Below are 18,323 nucleotides of genomic sequence, written 5' to 3'. Positions count from 1 at the left end.
CGTGCTAGAGCGTGTGGGAAGAGCGCCTCCAAGTTGCTCAGGGCGGCGATGCCAGCCCGTAATTGCTGGATCGATTGCCGGAGTTCAGTCGGGGAATCCCTGCCACCCCTCCCCCTCTCTCATGCCCCCACCCCCGGGCAAAGTGGATTGGTTGTCCGCCGACGGCACTGCAAACACTTGCCCCTCTCATTCCAAACTCCTGCGGAGGGGCGGCATCCCCTGTTTTACACGCAGTCACTCCTCTTCCGACGTACACCTGCCGACGCGCCTGCATAATGCACTGTCTTCGTCTTCGTGTCAGCAGCCGGAGCACGAAAAGGCTGCATAAAGTCTATTCAGTAATAACAATAATAAATATTTTTAGCAAGCTCAAGTGGCAAAACCATTAGCATTATTACATAGGTCAAAGAGGCAGTAATTTTATGGTGTGGTTTAATTAACATCTTGTAGCCTTCCGTCTACAGCCACATAAATGTGCCCAAGAAAATGGGCTATAAATCCTACATATACAAGTCAAAAGTCGATAAATGGTCAACAGAGAATAGTGGGTTTGTATATGAAAGAACGTTTCGGCTAACAGACACGAATTTCTTTATATTTATTTATATTTTGTATGACGCATTTCGAGAAATTCCCGTTTGCAAGTACATTTTCTGTGTGCTATGTCATTTATTTGTGATATTTTATATTTGTGAAGTGCACTTTTAATCTGTTATGGTTCAAATGGCTCTGAGCACTATGGGACTTAACATCTGCGGTCATTAGTCCCCTAGAACTTAGAACTACTTAAACCTAACTAACCTAAGGACATCACACACATCCATGCCCGAGGCAGGATTCGAACCTGCGACCGTAGCGATCACGCGGTTCCAGACTGAAGCGCCTAGAACCGCACGGCCACACCGGCCGGCTTTAATCTATTATCTTTGCTGTAATATTTAAATCGCGCAATTTCAATGTGTGAGGTGCTGCTTTAATCTGTTAATCTTCACTGTAAAATATAAAAAAGCGCAGTTTTTAATTGATGAGCGATTTTATAGAGTGTTAGTGGAGAAAGAACTTCTGCTTTGGACTTTTTTGTGGTCCATTTGTACAGGAATTCACACATATCAAACATAAAACACAATTTTTCGTGCACAGTACACACTGAATAACAAACATACATAAACAGTTACAAAGATTTTTTTACACGTAGTTACAAAGACAATGCTATACGTCGTCCACTGAGTACTTATTTCTGTGAGTCATAATTTTTACTGACGTGAACTGTCGAAGAAGCGTGGTACAGAAGTAAGTACCATTGTAAATATACTGAACATAACTAAATAAAGATCCAGATTATTAAGATAAACACCCTCTGTATGAAAGTGTACATATTCTGTGGACGACCTGCAACGTTATCACTGTTGGTTACGTGTAAAAATATCTTTGTAACTGTTTGCTTATATAAATTTTCTAAATTCATCGTGTATTCTGCTCAGAAGATTGTGTGTGATATCCAGTTTGCGTGAGTTTCTGCACAAGTGAACCACAAAGAAACCGTAAGAAGAGATTATGAAGGACTTTGAGGAACGTGCATTGGAGTCAGCGACCTTGAAACCCGCGTGTTTTTTCAGATATGTAGACGATACTTTTGTTGTTTGGCCTCATGGTAGTGAGAATTTAAACCGGTTTTTGGAACACCTGAATTCAATCCACCCGAATATTCAGTTCACTATGGAGGTGGAAAATAATGGATGTCTTCCCTTCCTTGGTGTGTTGGTCAGAAGGAAGACTGATGGTACGTTGGGACATTCTATTTATAGCCTACTCACACTGTCTTGTATCTGCGAGCTGATAGTTGTCACCATCCAGCTCAGCGTGAAGGAGTACTTCGTACCTTGGTTCACAGGACCCACGTTATCTCAGACTCTGAAAGTTTGGCAGCTGAGCTATCACATCTCGAAGCCACCTTTCGTCAGAATGGTTATAGTGAGAGGCAGATCAAACGTGAGTTGCGCTATCAGCCTTTTGTGCAACGGGTGAGTGACGATAGCAACGAAGTGGCACCTAAGTCTACGGCCTTTTTGCCTTACGCAGGAAGCATTTCCAACAGGACTGGCCGTATTTTGCGGAAATATGATGTGAAATGTGTTGGCGTCCGTTGGCGTCCGTAAATGATGATCTTGGTTTGCGTCACACACGCTTACAACAGCCGAGCAAATCCGCTATTGCAGAACATTTCCTTGACATCGGTCATCCTATGGAATACAACAACACGGAGATTCTGGCTTGCACGTCCAGCTATTGGGATAGTGTTATTAAGGAAGCTGTTGAAATCAAACTCTCAAGCAACCTTATAAACAGAGATGGTGGATTTTGTTTAAATGCTGCTTGGAATCCGGCTCTGTCTCTCATCAAGAGAGGGACAGAATTAGTGCTACCTCACCTGTTGATTAATAGTCATTATCGATATTTCTGATGTTGGTTTTCTTCGGTTGTGTGTTGACTCTGCGGTTACTTGTTCTGTGTGTGGTATCTTCCTTGTTTCTCCTCTGTGAACCGAGGTATTAAATTCCCTTGCACATTGCTTCCTCCTAGTATTTGTGCCTTGAGAGTGACAGGGTGTGCTCCTGTCGAAATATCGGCGGTGGTCGACGACGTCACCCGGCAGCAATCCCCGTAAGTTATTTGAACATTCAATTCGCCGGGAAAAATTAAGGTCTCACACGGCTGTGTGATAGCTTATAACCGTCGTTCGTCACACATTTTCTTTCTTAGTCGACACATACTATCTTTCCCTGAGGATTTGAATCCATTGACATCGAATACATTTGACGAAAATGGAAGAATTTCTAAACCTGGTTCAAGGTTTTCAGAAATTCTGGTGTTAAAACCTTTGTATGTAACAGTGTTCCAAAGGAGAACGTAAGCAACAAGGATTTTTATCTGTCACTAAAGTCACGTTGGTGGCTCTAAGACGAGGAAAGAATATGGTCGTGCTTTACAGACTTATATATGCCTTATGAATTTAGTGTCCAATCAATGTCACTTGATGAATGAATGACGCAATGTCGTAAGAGAAAATGACAAATACCTCGACACAATATAGACGAGGATGGTGTTTGCACGGTTTGACAATTGTGAGCATGTTGTGAATCAACACGCTGTCGTCCAAGTACGTAGGCATGCATGCTGATCACATTTTTTCCTTGTTGACAATTATGCTTACTTGATAAGAAATAAGTCATTAACTTCACAACAGCTGTCAGTGACAAATCACAGAGTTAAAAAAGATAAGAGAAAAACATAGGGAAGCTGACTGTTACCATATCATAGGCATTATACCAGTTGACTAATGACCCAGCTAGGAATGAAATTCCTTCTCAAAAATATCTGCGACGGATTCAGTTTATTAATTCGCCAATTTCTTGGACACTTTTAGGTTGCGGGTCAGTATTAATACATAAAATTTCCTTAATACCTTGCCGTCTAACGATTTCACCTGGGGCGGAACATCTCCTGCGCCATAACCTTTTATCTCGAATTTTTCCAAAGTCGAGACGTACTGACATAATATTCTTAGGGAAGTGACCCTCCAGTCAGCGTTCCGAAACTTTGGATCAAACAGAATATTTTTAAATTTCTAGTCCGGCATTTAACCGCGCAGCTATCGTTTCATTTGCTGCTAAGCGTCCTGAAAAAAAAAAGTGGCGTGAGTTAACGCAGGTTTGATGGCCGTCACAAAAGTTATTTTCGTCTCCCAGAAATAATAATGCCATGTCTCCTGAACCTTCAATCAATTTACGGAACAAAAGAAGTGCTTTCCGGACGAAGGCGTGTTTTATCTTAGCACTTATTTGGGTATTGCTCAATTTAAATGTGTAAACAGGTCTGGAATCGTGACCTCCACACACTATCACAGTAAATTATGTGGACAGAGAACTCAACCCTATTCCTTACTGAGAGAGGTACGTGTATCAGAAACAAGATTAGTCTCTGTTGTGCAGCTTACACTAGTAATAAGGCGATTGGGGTTCACCGCACTGTGGCACACTGTAAACCCTTTACTGTAAGCGAGTTTGATATGAATTCTAAAAATTCGAATAGTCGTGGTAGAAAATTGGAAATTTGTGGTAAGGTCTTATGGAACCAAACTGCTGAGGTCATCGGTCCCTAAGCTTACACTACTTAATCTAACTTAAACTAACTTACGCTAAGGACGACACACACACCCATGCCCGGGGGAGACGTGGTAGAGCTCAAGACAAGTGAAGCGATACGAATGTAGGACCACCATCTGAAGATGGGATTATTCTCCAAACTGCGTTGTATGAAGTGTACACAATACAGTAGTACTTGGTTCCAGTGTATCTCATTGCATACAACACATTACATAGATAGGCCTACAAGCACAACCAGGTGCTTCACTTCATTTTAAGCGCCATTGCACGTACGTGGCTGTGAACAAGATTCAGTGACCCGACATAACAAACAAACCATTGTGTCATATGAGAACGCAGAGAAGCATGCAGCATTTTAGCTTTAAAAACCTGACTGATCACCTCATATGAATTCCTGCTATTGCGGCCGTAGCTGTATGGTGGTTAGAGAATGTTTACGGTATACCAACTTCCGACACTCTGCAACGGGTTTGCGCTTGTCGGACATCATATTCTAGCCAAATTTTTGTAATCAGCTCAGAATGTTGCTCATCCGTCTGGATTCCGTACGAGAAAGGACTGATGTAGCAAACGGAAAAGATCCAAAGAAGGATTGCACGTTTCGTCACATGTTCGTTTAACAACCGCGAAAGCGTCTCGGAGATGCTCATCCAAATGTAATGACAGAGAGGCGGTACACCCTAATCGCTTCACGAGCCTTGACCTATGTCACGACAGTTCGATTTTTCAGAATTTATATCAAAGTAGTTTTACAGAGCAATAGAACAGAGCGCGTAATGCACCCCTACGTACATTTCGCGAGATGGTGTAACGCTAAGCGACACCGCCGGCTGAAAAATCTTCAAGTGAACCATTACTGCTTATTTTGGCTCTCTACAGGATGACCTTTGGAAGACGTAAGAACAAATAAGGCTCAAGGGATAGGTAACAGTTCATCAGAATTTCTAAAGTCATTAGAAGGGCAAACGAAACGAAGACGTAAGAACAAATAAGGCTCAAGGGATAGGTAACAGTTCATCAGAATTTCTAAAGTCATTAGAAGGGCAAACGAAACGACTATTCACATTGGTGCGTAGACTGTGAGGTGGGCAATATGCCATCAGACTTTCGGAGAAAAATCATCCACACAATTCCGAAAATAGAGAAAGTCTACAAGTGCGATAATTATAGCACAATCAGCTGAACAGTTTATGCATCAAAGCTGCTGACAATAATAATATACAGAAGAATGGAAAAGAAATTTGAGGATATGTTAGGAGACGATCAGTTTGGCTTTAGGAAAGGTAAAGGCAGCAGAGAGGCAATTCTGACGTTGCGGTTGATAATGGCAACAAGCCTGTAGACAAATCAAGACACGTTCACAGGATTTGTCGACCAGGAAAGATGAGTTCGACAGTGTACAATGATGCAAGATGTTCGAAATTCCGAGAGAAATGCGGATAAGCTATAGGGGAAGACGCGTGATATACAATATGTAGAAGAACCAAGACGGAATAATAAAAATGGAAAACCAAGGACGAAGTGAACGGGTTCAAAGGGATGTAAGACAGGGCTGTGGTCTTTCGCCCCTACTGTTCAATCTATGCATCGAAGAAGTAGGAAATTATAGTAACAGGAATAAATTAAAAACTTAACAACAGTTCATTCATAGTACACAATAGAAATAGAAACTAGCTGACTGTGTCTGCAATTTACGCCTTTATATGCTTGTAGCTCCTGAAAAAGGACAAAAAAGGACAAATTAACTCTAAAAACATAGTTCTTCAATCTGTTTTTACACTGTAGCACTGAATACTCGAATAGTGGTCTGATCCCAATTACAACTTTACTTTTTAAGCAGTTTCAAAAAAATAGTCAGTAGCATATTACTGGTGATTTTTTTTAGTATTCAACCACTTATCGCTTTTCTAGAAAAGCAGAGAATGGTAGAAGTACTGCCTATTTAATTTAATATTTTGATTCAATATATCTAGAAATTGAGGGAGTAAAACTTTTTCAATCTTTGTTGATTTCTATGTTTACTACAGGAATAGCAGCAACAGAAAACCAAAAAGCGGTTATTTCAGAAACCGGTTATTTTGAGTGGTTTTAACACTCAGGTTGACATGGCATGGCGGTGCAACTCGGCATTTTTGAAACATTAACAAACATTGCCAGCACTGAAATGAAGCGATCTTATCTACAACACACTAAGTAGACCGTAATGTACTAACATGGTAACATGGTGTGAACCAGAAATACTGCGTACGGCGTAACACACACACACACACACACACACACACACACACACACACTCACTCTAAAGTGTTCTTTCCCCCCACTTCACGCTGCAATCCTTATTAAATTTCCTGCCAGTTAGATCGATATCTAGAACGGACGGGCGGCCTACTTCTTCCCAAATAACTTTCCAATAACCATTTATTTTTAAATTAAAATGCGCTCCATTTTTGAGCTGCAGCCGGTAGGCCCCGCTACTGCAGGAAGAGCTATAAATAACTTCCGGTGACAAACAGGTTTCGCAGCAGAGTAATGGCGGCCGGCTCGCGTGAGTCCGCACTTTTAATTAATTGCGGCGGCGGCACAGAGGCGGCTGCGACGCTAGCGATGCGAATTTCGCGCGACGGCGACGACGATAACATCGCGGGACGACGAGCGCTGCAGGACGTGGTGTTGGCTGACAGAAGGGAGGGGGTGCGGGGGTTAGTAGTATACTACGCCAGAGGGCACTCGAACTCAGCCGAGTACGCACGAACTTAGCCGATGACGTCCGACCCGAGCCGAGGCTGCCCGAGGGACGCATTAGATGAAGGAGTCCCTGGATGCAAAAACAAGATATTTTCACAATATATACACAACGCTCATAATTAAGGGCCAGTCGGAACAGCAAAGGCACATTTTCACTTGGAGCAATACGCACTTATGAAGGTCTGTTTACAGTTCTGTCACTAAACATGCATCACAGAAATATAAACAAACATGTATTTGCAATACGGGTGTAATTATTACCGAATTAAATTTGGGTTTTTAAAACTTGTAAGTAGGCTGTCTCGGTTTTTATGTTGGTAACGCCACGTAGCACTTTTTATGAAAATCACTGACTGTGCTGTGTGAAGGTTTGATTGTTGGAGTATATGCTATTATAGTGTTGGGCAGTTGGCTGTTAACAGCGCATAGCGTTGCGCAGTTGGAGGTGAGCCGCCAGCAGTGGGGGATGCGGGGAGAGAGAAATGGCGGAGTTTTGAGAGCGGATGATCTGGACGTGTGTCCATCAGAGACAGTAAATTTGTAAGACTGGATGTCATGAACTGCTATATATATTACGACTTTTGAATACTATTAAGGTAAATACATTGTTTGTTCTCTATAAAAATCTTTCATTTCCTAACTATGCCTATCAGTAGTTAGTGCCTTCAGTAGTTTGAATCTTTTATTTAGCTGGCAGTAGTGGCGCTCGCTGTATTGCAGTAGTTCGAGTAACGAAGATTTTTGTGAGGTAAGTGATTTCTGAAAGATATAGGTTAATGTTAGTCAGGGCCATTCTTTTGTAGGGATTATTGAAAGTCAGATTGCGTTGCACAAAACGTGTCAGTTTAAGCACAGTCATGTATAATTTTTCTAAGTGGACGTTTCAAACTCTACCTCCTGAAAAACACAGTGTAGCTTGTTTCTTTTTTTCTATCTTCGAAAACATATTTCGACCAAAAGCGTAATCTTCAGACAGTTTCGTTTAACTTCTGTGAATATAGTATACAAGTGATTAACTTCTCATAATCAGGGTTCACAGTAATGCAGAATTTTTTAAAGGATTTCACATTCCCCAATGACTGTAGAATGGTTCAAATGGCTCTGAGCACTATGGGACTTAACAGCTGAGGTCATCAGTCCCCTAGAACTTAGAACTACTTAAACCTAACTAACCTAACGACATCACATACATCCATGCCCGAGGCAGGATTCGAACCTGCGACCGTAGCGGTCGCGCGATTCCAGACTGAAGCGACTAGAACCGCTCGGCCACTCCGACCGGCTGACTGTAGAAATTATTTATTTCAAATCTGCAACTTCGCTATTTGCGGCAATTACAAGTGGTACTGCAAAATATTTTGTTTCAGCACATGTCAAATTTTAAAATCCTCCGACATGGACATATGTAATCGTCAAAAATAAACCGTTTTACAGCAGAAATACAGTGACATAAAACGAGTGTGAAGCTCTGTACATCGTGAAATGATTGAGATTTTGAGACAGAATTGTACAGCTTGGCTCGATTTTATGTGTTTTTTTGGGTTCGAAAGGATGACGTCTGCAAAGTGGTCGAAGGAATGTGTTTATATGTTCAAAGAGTAATTATTTTGAATACTTTCCTGTAGAGTAATAATGACAAATTTCTGTAGCTATGTTTTTCATGTATATCTTCAGTGTATTTCCGTGTTGGTTGTACGATTTCATCACTCTCATTTTCTATCACACGTTCCATTACACATTAACGAGATTTATGAAAAACTGATGACAGCGAGAGATGCTATGTTACTTTAGCCAGTCAACTGTGCATCGTTCCGTTTTGTCCGGAGTGGCGCTAATTTTGAACGTCTGGTGCGAGTATTTACGATGTTTCTTTGAGAAAGCGTCTTCATTGAATTCGCTAAGAGTTGCAAATAGTGTTTCGTGGCTTACTGTTTCGTTAAAACTTTCTTTCTTTGTATTGCTGCTTTTTGCGTGTGGAAGCTCTCCTCTATCGTCAGTTGTTGCTGGAGAATGTTGCTTTCTCTGAGGTCTATTACATCAGTTTCAGTATTATTTAGGCGGTGGTTTTTTCTCTAAGAGATGATCTGCGATAGTGGAGTGTGTGTGCTTTCGGTTTTAGGCTCACAAGGGGAGGCCGCTAATTGTGAAATTCAGATTCGATTGATACTGCGCATAATAAAAGCTCATGGCCAGAGGTCTAATGTGGCAAAGCACCAAGATGCACTTCTCAGCTGTTGTCGAGAAAATCGACAGTTAAAAGAAACCGTTGCGGTGAAATACTCTCTACGATTAATAACTTTCCACAGAGTCGTGGCGCAGCGGTAAGCGCTCGGGTTCGTAATCCGAAGGTCGCCGGATCGAATCTCGCACCATGCAACTTTTTTTATTATTAGTTTTTTGTAATTCAAATATATATATATATATATACATATATTAATGAATTGCTTATGCATGTTGGTGAAGGCGGATCGCTCTCCAATTGTACCGCCTCCATTTTTCCGTTTGTTTAACAGGGTGTACCAAAGCTCTCACGTCCGCACTGATTTTCGACGATGTTATAAGTTGCGCTAGGGACCGCATCTACCTTCTTTCGAAGTTAGCAGGCAACTACGCTGTTAAGCGGCGGCTCGTTTCGGCCCATTCAACATCTGTCCTTCAAGTGTAACGAGCGAGTAACGGAGTTTATATTTCATGCCTGCCACAGAAAATTCTATTCTAATTCGAACGTTTGACTTACGCTATACGTATTCGTTTCGGAATATCGTTTCTACGTCTTCCGTTAACTATACGTGGTTAACATTATGAAGCTAATTAATAACATTTGTGAAATACAACTTTGTTTGCGGAAAACATAATGTTGTTCGAAGTCGCCAGTTTTTCCACGACAAACGACTTTCAACAACTTATTATATGCATAATTGTTGCAACTGATTGCCGGGAATTATATATATATATAATTTGAATTACAAAAAAGAAATGTTGCATGGCGCGAGATTCGATCCGGCGACCTTCGGACTACGAACCCGAGCGCTTACCGCTGCGCCACGACGCTGTCGAAAAGTATTAATCGTGGAGAGTATTTCACAGCAACGGTTTTTTTTTAACTGTCGATTTTATCGACAACGGCTGAGAAGTGCATCTTGGTGCTTTGCCACAATACACCTCTGGCCATGAGCTTTTATTATGCGCAGTATGAATTGAATCTGAATTTCACAATTGGCGGCCTCCCCTTGTCAGAGGTGCTCAGAACACCAAGTTTTAAAATTCCTTCTTAACTGACCTGTGTGAACAAATCGACAGGTGAAGTTTTGATAAACAGATATGGGCAGGGGAGGAGTAAGATTCTTCAACCAATTTCAATTATGATATAAAAGAAACATTGGGATTTGTCGGGCACACCATGCGGATGGTGGACGACATTTTGACCAAGAAGATACGGAACGCAACGTGCTTTACAGGGAAAACCTGGATGAAAGAAGTTAGAGGGTATTGCAAAACAATTGGAATAAGCGGTAAAATGCATACGCCGCAGTGCAGGATAGGTCCATCAAAATTAAGATCACGCAAGCAGAGATAACCAAGATAATCGAGAAAATGAAGAAGTAATGGGGAGAAAGAAGATGCATTGCACAAATCACCCGTGATCTAAAGGGTCCAAACGAACCAAATAAATAAATAGACAGACTGACACGAACTACAAATCGGATTTCTTAAATTTGTCTCTGGACGTGGTGTTGGTGTTGAGATTTTTCGGAACCAATGACAACATAACTGAAAGCGTACAGTGAAATAAATTTGAAGTTTTAGTTGTGATTTAGAATACCTTAGGTAACTATACGGCACTAAAGACACCATGCCTAGAAAAAAAGAAAAAGCTTTATATTTCTGCCCACTGTGGGCTAGACAGCCGGAACACACACAAAAAAGAGTAATCCTTCTTTCTGTGCATGTACATATGAGGGGCTGACACGCAAATGCGAACATATCCGCACTTCAAAGCAAATGATATACAGAATGGAAAGATACATATAAGACAAGCGGAACCTACACACATTAAGAAATTTAAGAAAAGCGAACGCGTGGCATGATACAAGCCGGTGAAAATAAATGACACGAACCCGTCCACATACACATCTCGTGCATGGAAGAACTAGTCCATTATGGCCAGTAGGAGACGCTGATACCAGTCATGTGATTTCCATATCAGTCACGAGCAGACGTTCCCACGCAGAGCACCTTTTAGCATTAGTTTGTGCTTCTGGGTTCCCTTGTAAGGATATTGCATAGGACTAACATTAGCAATTATATTTACGAGGACACAGGTACTTACTTGCCGACCGAATTTTCGGGAGGGTAGAGAAATTGCTACGAAAACGCCAACAACTGTAACAGCAGAGAAAGATAATGAGGTCTGCTATTCAGCGAGTGACGCAAGAAATCTTGTCTACATCTACACCTACATCCATACTCTGCAAGCCACCTGACGGTATGTGGCGGAGGAAGATTGGAGAGTGACAGACATGAAATCTGCACATAAACGCCTACGATCACATAAGTGAAACGAAATGAATTTTATTAGTTTACTCAGGTTGAGTTAGAAGGGACGATATGTAGTGATTACTTAGGAGAAGAAGAACTTATTAGCAGAGATCGCTATAAATAAAAAAAAAAACTTTACTATAGATAACTGGGTTCGGAAAAACTAAATTACCATTTTCAGATCTTTATAAAGGTTATTGCAAAGATCTTGTGCCATCTACACACAAATTCTTTCCATTGAATTTCAAGGCACGTAAAACATGAAATGAGCGAGGCGTTGACACGTCAAAATTAAAATTACTGTACACATGCGAGGCAATACTGACGCTATGACTTATCTTAGAAGATAGGTTAAGGAAGGCCAAACCTACGTTTCTAGCATTTGTAGACTTAGAGAAAGCTTTTGACAGTGTTGACTGGAATACTCACTTTCAAACTCTGAAGGTGGTGGGGGCTATTTACAATTTATACAGAAACCAGATGGCAGTTACATCTGCTGGAGGGGACACGAATGGCTCTGAGCACTATGGGACTTAACATCTATGGTCATCAGTCCCCTAGAACTTAGAACTACTTAAACCTAACCAACCTAAGGACAGCACACAACACCCAGCCATCACGAGGCAGAGAAAATCCCTGACCCCGCCAGGAATCGAACCCGGGCGTGGGAAGCAGGAACGCTACCGCACGACCACGAGATGCGGGCGAGGGGGCACAAAAGGGAAGCTGTGGTTGAGAAGGGAGTGAGGCAGGGTTGTAGCCTATCCCCGGAGTTATTCAATCTGTATATTGAGCAAGCAGTAAAGGAAACAAAAGAAAAATTTGGAGTAGGAATTAAAATCCAGGGAGAAGAAATACAAACATGAGGTATGCCGACGACATTGTAACTCCATCAGAGACAACAAATGACGTGGAAGAGCAGCTGAAGTGAATGGACAGTGTTTTGAGAGGAGGATATAAGATGAACATCAATAAAAGCAAAATTAGGATAATGGAATGTAGTCGAATTAAATCAGGTGATGCTGAGGGAATTAGATTAGGAAATGAGGCACTTAAAGTAGTAAATGAGTTTTGCTATTTGGGAAACAAAATAATTGATGATGATCGAAGTGGGGAGGGTAAAATGAAAATGTCGTGTGACTAGGGCCTCCCGTCGGGTAGACCGTTCGCCGGGTGCAAGTCTTTCGATCACGCCACTTCGGCGGCTTGCGCGTCGATGGGGATGAAATGATGATGATTAGGACACTTTTTTTTTCACTAGCTGCTAGTGAAAAAAAAGTGTGATTAGGACAACACAACACTCAGTCCCTGTTGTTGATCGTTGTGTTTGGTCTTTGCGGACGTCACATGACATCCGTTCAAGTTCGTTTGTTGATCCTTCCACTCAGTTTTTTTATTGCAGAGGCCCACCAGCTCTCTAACCGAACACGCAGAGCTACCGTGCGGCAACCACTCAGCTACCTGGGGCGGACGGTAGGGACATACAAAATGTAGACTGGCTATGGCAAGGAAAGCGATTCTGAAGAAGAGAAATTTGTTAACATCGAGTATAGATTTAAGTGTCAGGAAGTCTTTCTGAAAATATTTGTGTGGAGTGTAGCCATGTATGGAAGTGAAACATGGACGGTAAATAGTTTACACAACAAGAGAATAGAAGCTTCCGAAAAGCCGTGCTACAGAAGAATGCTGAAGATTAGATGGGGAGATCACGTGACTAATTAGGAGGTACTGAACAGAATTGGGGAGAAGAGGAATTTGTGGCGCAACTTGACTAGAAGAAGGGATCAGTTGGTAGGACACGTTCTGAGGCCTCAAGGTATCGCCAATTTAGTATTGGAGGGGAGCGTGGAAGGTAAAAATCGTAGAGGGAGACCAATACATGAATTCAGTAAGCAGATTCAGAAGCATGTAGGCAGCGGTAGTTATTCGAAGATGAAGAGGCTTGCACAGGATAGAGTAGTATGGAGAGCTGCATCAACCCAGTCTCTGCTGCCGGGAATTCTTGCGGGTTGTAAGGCCATGGTCCATGGAACTCTTACCTGACGCTTCGTCCAAAGGTACACTGGCCATCTTCGGAGCTGCTCCTGGTTGTGCTGAGTCTTGCCGACTGACGACTCGGACGTCGAAGAACGGCCTAAATACCGTGGAAAGTGGGCGTGGTCTGGATTTCATGTGATAGCGGAGATGAACCTTGTCAAGGATAAAATATAACTATCAAACGTAGTACGTCAAAGGTAAAAACATCTCATCGATTCTGTAGTGCCACTGTCCATATATCGCTGAGTTTTATACCTTCTGCTTATCTGTTAAAATTATCACCATGTTTATATATTTCGATGGCTTCTCTATATAACCGTGTATAATAGTTCGTCATAGTACATAAAACTTCAGTTTCCCAAAATTTCACTACGTGATCACCCGACTGAAAAGCATGTTGCGCCACGGCTGACTTGTCTGTTTTCCCTAGTGAGCAAAGTCTTTTATGTTCCTTCAACCGTGTATTCACACTTCTCTTTGTAGTTCCAATGTAGACCCTACTAAATATACACACGGAATCTTGTACACACCACTTGCAGACAGAGGGGGACGTTTATCCTTAACGGAACTAAGTGCCTGGCCTATTTTCTTAATTGGTCTGAAAATCGGTCGAACGTTATGTTTCCTTAAAATCTTGCCGATTTCATCCGTTACTTTTTTGATGAAAGGTAGAGAAACCGACCGTATTCTTTCATCGCTGTGTCCTATCGTTGTCCTTAGGCCTCCTGTTATTCGGTCGCAAAACTCTTATTTTCTTACTAGAGTACCCATTCTTCTCAAAAGCCTGCTTTAGATGTTTTAATTCGGCGTCCAGGAATTCCGGCGCACAAATCCTTCTAGCTCTGTCCACTAGATCTTCAATTACACCTCTTTTCTGTTGTGGATGATGACTGGAATTCTTATGCAGGTATCTGTCGGTATTTGTAACCTTCCGAAAGATTCAAATGGTTCAAATGGCTCTGAGCACTACGGGACTTAACATCTATGGTCATCAGTCCCCTAGAACTTAGAACTACTTAAACCTAACTAACCTAAGGACAGCACACAACACCCAGTCATCACGAGGCAGAGAAAATTCCTGACCCCGCCGGAAATCGAATCCGGGAAGCCGGGCGTGGCAAGCGAGAACGCTACCGCACTACCACGAGCTGCGGACCCTTCCGAAAGATTTTATGTTTCAAGCTATATAGAGAAGCCATCGAAATATATAAACATGGTGATGATTTTAACAGAAAAGAAGCTATGAAACTCAGCGATATATGGACATGTGCGCTACAGAATCGATGAGAAGTTTTTATCTTTGACGTACTATGATCGATAGTTATATTTTATTCTTGACAAGGTTCATCTCTGCTATCACGTGAAATCCAGACCGCGCCCACTTTCCACGGTATTTAGGCCGTTCTTCGACGTGCGACTCGTCAGTCGGCAACACTCAGAACATCCAGGAGCACTTCCGAAGATGTCCAAGGTAGCTTTGGACGAAACGTGAGGGATAGAAGAGTTCCATGGACCACGGCCTTACAACCCGGAAGAATTCTCGGCAGCTGAAATATCTGGTCGTGAAAGCCTTTACTGTGTGATTAAACCAGTCTCTGGAATGGAGACCACAACAACAACATGCACATCGTGATATGCTAAATTGTTGCAAAGAGGTGGCTGGTATAGAAGTTGTGACATTTACTTGCTGAAACGATATTTCGGTACAGAGCCTTATTAAAAAAAATGAAAACGGTCCATATTTAAGTGTACTTTTTAAAGGAATATTTTCATTGTACACTGAAGGAGCTTACATTGCGATATGTTCTTTCACGTGTATGCCTGAAATGTTTTATGTTGACTGTGAGAATCTGGATGTCATCTCCTCGTATAGACTTGAGCGCATACAGTAGTTCGGCAAGTAGAACGACGAAAGCTAAAAGTGTGAAAGCCACAAAAATGTAGTTTTAGTTGTAGAGACGGGGCGGCAGCGAGAGAGTGAGGGCCGTTGGGGTTGGGGGTTGCGCGTGTCTGAGAGCCGTCGGGCGCCGTGGGGGAGTTTGCCAATAACATTCAGGAACGGAGCGCCGTAAATGTCACACAAGTCCCGGGAGCCTTCAGCCGCTGAAATACGGGCCCCGTCTGGGCCCGGGGCCTGCGCGTTCTGTCGCGGGTCATCGCCGAGCTGGCTCGCGCAGTCATAAAGTGGCCGCGCCGCGCACGCACGTGCGCGAGAACGCACGCACCATAAGCACAGTAGTTGCTGCGTCTAGAGAGAGAGAGAGAGAGAGAGAGAGAGAGAGAGAGAGGGAGGAAGGAGAAGAGGGGGGAGAGAGAGAGAGAGAGAGGGGGAGAGAGAGAGAGAGAGAGAGAGAGAGAGAGAGAGAGAGAGAGAGAGAGAGAGGCAGAGGGGGGGAGAAAGAGAGAGGGAGGGAGGGAGGAAGGAGAAGAGGGAGAGAGATAGAGCGTGAAAGGGACGGAGGGAGAGAAAGAGGCAGGGAGATGAGGGGGGGGGGGGGGAGAGGAACGAAGGGTGAGTAGGGAGAGGGGGGGTCAACATGAGATCACGCGCTTTACTTCTGCTTCTAACTGCACACGTTGTCATCATTTTGTTGCGGTTTCGTGTCATCAGTCCAAAAACTGCTTTAGTACAGCTCCGCATTGTTGTCTACCCTGTGCTAGATTTTTTTCTATCTCAATAGCCACGGCATTCTATATCATTCAACCTGGAAAATGTAAAAAGGTGCGAGATGTTCGATACTCTGAGAAAAATATGAGTAAGCTACAGGAACGGACGAATAATGTACAATATGTGCTAGAACCGTGCTCTTACCGTAAGAATAGAAAACCAAGAGCGGAGAGGACAAGAACGGATAAATTCTTTCGTCCCTCCTTATTCTTCAGCCTGTACATCAGAGAAGCAATGACGGAAGGAAAATGAAAGTACAAGATACGGATTAATTCAGGGTAAAAGGATGTGATAAGATTCGCTGATGACATTGCAATCCTGAGTGAAAGTGAAGAAGAATTACAGGACATGCTGAATCGACTGAAAAGTCCAATGACTACAATATTGTTTCAGAGTCAACCGGAAAAAGTAAAAAACAACGAGAAGTAGCACAAATGAGAATAGCGAGAAAGTTAACATCAAAGTAAGAGACCAGAAGTAAAAGACGTTAATGAATTCTGCTACTTTGGAAGCAAAATAACACAGGAAGGACTAAGCGCGGGAAACACAGGAGAAAAAGTAATCCGTGGCCACGAGAAATCTACTAGTATCAAACATCCACCTTAATCAGCGAAAGAAATTTCTGATAATGTACGTTTGGAGCACGGCATTGTGCCTTTGAGGCGTGGTAATGTATGCGGATGTAGCAAATAGGTGGTTTGATAAGTAATGAGGGGGATCTCTGCAGAATCAGTGTAGAACGAAGTATGTGGAAAACACTGACAAGAAGATATATGAAGATGGTATCTGTTCTTTCGGACATGTCCGAAAGAACGGAAACCATCTTCATATAGTTAAGGCTAAGCGGCCATTGACCTCCTTCTTCTGTGCTGGATGCAGACGCATTGCTCGAACTCTTACGGGACTCACTAAGATTGTCTGCCGCGAGTAATGAGTGTAATGGGCAGGGGCACTACGAATGTAGTGTGTGGACATTAAGTTGGGAATGTGGGTCTTACGGGAGCGTGCAAGGGATAAATCCCTGCAGTCGCTCTATCCTCTGTGCCCTCGGTGGCTCAGATGGATAGAGCGTCTGCCATGTAAGCAGGAGATCGCGGGTTCGAGTCCCGGCCGGGGCACACATTTTCAACTGTCCCCGTTGATGTATCTCAACCCCTGTCGACAGCTTAGGGTCTTGATTCAACAATCATTTCAGACAAGAAGAGGCGACAAGATGATAGGTCATAAGGTAAGAGAACAGAGGATAACTTCCATGATGCTAGAGGGTACGGCAGAAGGTAAAAACTGTAGGGAGAGTCTGAAATTGGAATACATCTTATAAATAATTGAAGGAGTTAGGTGGAAGTGCTGCTCTGAGAGGAAAAAGTTGGCACAGAAGAGAAATTCGTGGCGGGCCTCATCAAACCAGCCAGAAGACTGATGACTCATAAAAATGTTGTGCATTCCGCTGTTTTCTGTCCAGTTCAATTTAGTACCACTTCACTAGTTTTACGATCGAGAGACGGAAAACATGTGGGAAACTGGAAGAATACCTCGTGAGTGGAAAAGGCGCTGATTTAACCAACAGCATAGTCCTTTATACAAAAAAACTGTGACAGAATTGCCGTCAACAATTATCGTTGCAATTCTGTACCTCACGCTTACAAGGTACTCTCCAAAGCACTGCACGCTAGGCTGTTTGCACAAGCAGATCATCAAGTGGATGCAGGAGCAGATTTGGAGCCTGAACAGAATATGGGAAAAGTAATCTCTAGAGGTCTGCTAGTTGCCTTCACGAAATTCTGTGATTCGGTCGATCGGGAAGTATTGTTTGACGTCTTGGTAGAATTTGGCGTGGACCCTAAGAAAGGTGGAAATTACGAAGCAATCTATATAAAAATAGACAGGCTCAAATTTAAAATTCATGGGACAACTCTCCTAAGAGTTTTTAATTACAACTGGAGTCTGACAGGGTTATGGACTGTCCCCAGTTCCCGCCGTTGCATCTTAGAGATCATTCAAGAACGGGAAAAGGAATTAGCCGGGACAGGGTTAATGAAAAAAGTTCAGCAAAGAATGGTGTTAAGAACCAATTGACTTGCCTTCATCGATGACATGACGATACTGCCAAGAACCACGGAGACAGCTGCGGAACAGATAAACATGCTGAAGGAACAGGCAGAAAAAGCCGG

The 18,323-nt window shown here is 42.7% G+C and overlaps 1 non-coding gene across 1 annotated transcript; it reads left to right on the top strand.

The window, feature by feature from the left end:
• The first annotated feature begins 17,195 nt into the window (after positions 1-17,195).
• Positions 17,196-17,270, top strand: Trnat-ugu. The gene has a single exon. It is a non-coding gene; the product is annotated as a tRNA-Thr (tRNA).
• The last annotated feature ends 1,053 nt before the right edge of the window (positions 17,271-18,323 follow it).

This window comes from Schistocerca piceifrons, chromosome 8, assembly GCF_021461385.2.
Source record: "Schistocerca piceifrons isolate TAMUIC-IGC-003096 chromosome 8, iqSchPice1.1, whole genome shotgun sequence".
Lineage (NCBI taxonomy): Eukaryota > Metazoa > Arthropoda > Insecta > Orthoptera > Acrididae > Schistocerca > Schistocerca piceifrons.
The sequence above is the reverse complement of the archived record's forward strand: the minus strand, read 5'-3'. Positions and strand labels throughout refer to the sequence as shown.